This window comes from Arachis ipaensis, chromosome B09, assembly GCF_000816755.2.
Source record: "Arachis ipaensis cultivar K30076 chromosome B09, Araip1.1, whole genome shotgun sequence".
Taxonomy (NCBI): domain Eukaryota; kingdom Viridiplantae; phylum Streptophyta; class Magnoliopsida; order Fabales; family Fabaceae; genus Arachis; species Arachis ipaensis.
In genome coordinates this window covers 120,658,177-120,660,528 of record NC_029793.2, presented here as the reverse complement: position 1 = coordinate 120,660,528, position 2,352 = coordinate 120,658,177, and the positions used below count along the sequence as shown (strand labels likewise).

General features: G+C 38.5%; 1 protein-coding gene across 2 annotated transcripts in view; it reads right to left on the bottom strand.

Annotated features, from left to right (window-relative positions):
- The window catches only part of LOC107617708, a 16,544-nt gene that overhangs the window by 13,418 nt on the left and 774 nt on the right, over positions 1 to 2,352 (bottom strand). The window lies entirely within an intron of this gene.

Below are 2,352 nucleotides of genomic sequence, written 5' to 3'. Positions count from 1 at the left end.
CCCCTCCCCCACCCTAAACCCTAATCCCTCCACCCCTCCCTCACTCCCTCACCCCACTCCCTCACTCACCCTCCCGACGGCGTTTCTCGGCGGCAGAGGCACGGCGGTGGCTGAGCACGGGTTTCTCCTCTCTCTCCTCTGCACCCGAGCGCTCTCTCTCTCCTCAGATCTCGCTTGCTCTCTTTCTCCTCTGGCTCTCTCTTCCTCCAGCGACCACCACGGCCACAGCGCACTCAATGGCGGCAGCAGTTCGGCGATGGCCCAACAATGACGACGACGAATCCCTTGCAGCAACAGACGCAATAATGAACAGCTCCTCCTCTCACTCGCGCTCTCTCCTCTCCATTTCGGGCTCGATAACAGTGGCAGTTTTGCGGCAGATCTTGGGGGAGGAAAAGGAAGCCGGCGCTGCTTCTTCTTCTGTGATTGACTGCCTCTGCTTCTCCTTCTGCTTCTGCTTGAACTTTTTTCACTGGAGAAGAAAACGAAGATGCTATTCTCCACCAGAGACGGCGACCTCTTTGAGTCTGACGATCGGAGCTACCTGAGCTCTGGGTGTCCTCGTCCTCGCCGGTAGGAGCCTCCTCCTCTTCGCGGTGCTCAGCTTCGGTGTTCGACATGCTGAGATTTAAGAACATGAACATCATTTTTTAAAATTTTTTTTAATTTCTGTGGTTGTTGATTTTGGATTTGAAGTGCAATTGATGATTGTTGAACTGTTGTCAAATTTAAATTTGTTAGTGATTTATTCTGCTGAATTTGTTATTGTTCAATTTGCTGGATTTGTTGTTGTTGCTGGTGAAGAAGAAAAAAAGAAGGGGAAGTTTGCAAAGAGCATAAGGAAGGGGATATCAAGATCCAAGGCCAGTGAGTGTGGCGGAGGAAGGGGTGGAAGAAGTGAGAGGCGTTAAGGGGTCAAGAATGGAGTTGCTGGTGGCGGAGGAGTAGAGGAGAGAGAGCGCGAAGGGAGGGCAAAGGAGGGTGGCGATGTTGAAGTTGAACAAGAAGAGGAAGAAGCTGTGTTTTCTCACTGGGAAGAGACATCGGAGGTGGGGGTGGGGGTGGGGGAGGAGTTTTTTGTTTTTGTTTTTGTTTTTATTTTTTATTTTTTATTAATAGTTAAGGGTAATTTGGTCAAAAAATAAAATTGAGATAAAAAAGGACGATTTTATAATGTTTTGTAACGTTAGGGATGATTTTAATAACAAAAAAAGGTCGGGGACGAATTTGATTTTCGCCCCCGACCTTAGGAACGGCAGTACTTAACCCATTCATGAAGCATTTTTTCTTCTGGCTGAATTGTGTAATTTTAAACTCTGATTGGCTTAATTGAGTAATTACCCATTAAATACACTTCTTTTATAATAAAATTAAAATTTGTATTACATGTACAAAGTAAAATTTAAACCTTTATACTTTGGCGAATGAGTGAATTAACTATTTGAGTAACACAAAATCCCAAATTGATTGAAAAGGGTAATTTTGTCAATAAAATGAATGAGTGGTGTGCCAATAAAAGAGAGGCGGCCCCCCAAATAAGGAAAGGAGGAATGAGGACTGCACCACATCACCAGGACCACATCTGACACCCACCATGCTTTGGTCCACAGATTGTTATCAATTCAGTAGTTATCAATTCAGTGAACAAAAACAGAAACACATGTTATTTTTGTAGATTTTTTTGTATTTTTTCCTCTTTAGCTTTTCTGAATTAAATTAATTAAAAATATTTATAAAAAGAATGCTCAAACTACCAAAACAGTATTGAATGTTCATATTCGACAAAAATTAAATAACTTTTATTAGGAGATACGAACGATAAATAAATTTTTAAATAATTTAAAAATAACGATTATTATATATAATAAATGAAAATTTTTTATACAATTTTGATAATTCATCCGACAAAAAATAGACATTAGTAACGTGTATGTTTATATGCGGCTAAAAATGACCCAACACAAACTAATTAAACACTACAAACGCTAACTAGGTTTTATTCCACTTATCGCAATCAAAGCATCATCAAAGGAAAATTCTTCTATTTTGACAAGTCAATTCCGATCCGATGTTCTACTATTAGTCTATTACGTGTCGATACATGCACTCATCAATATATTTATGGTACTGATTACTGAACTAACAAAAGAAATCAATTTTCACCTTTTTAAGAAAATTGATAAAATATCATTATTTAATTGGAGAAAGTAGAAACACATATATTATCTACGAAACTAATGTAATTACATGGATGTTGAGTTTGTTATCAATCTGATTCATTATATACCAAAATCAACAATTAAAATTAATTATTAATAACTAATTTTAATATATAAATAGAATTTTTATTTG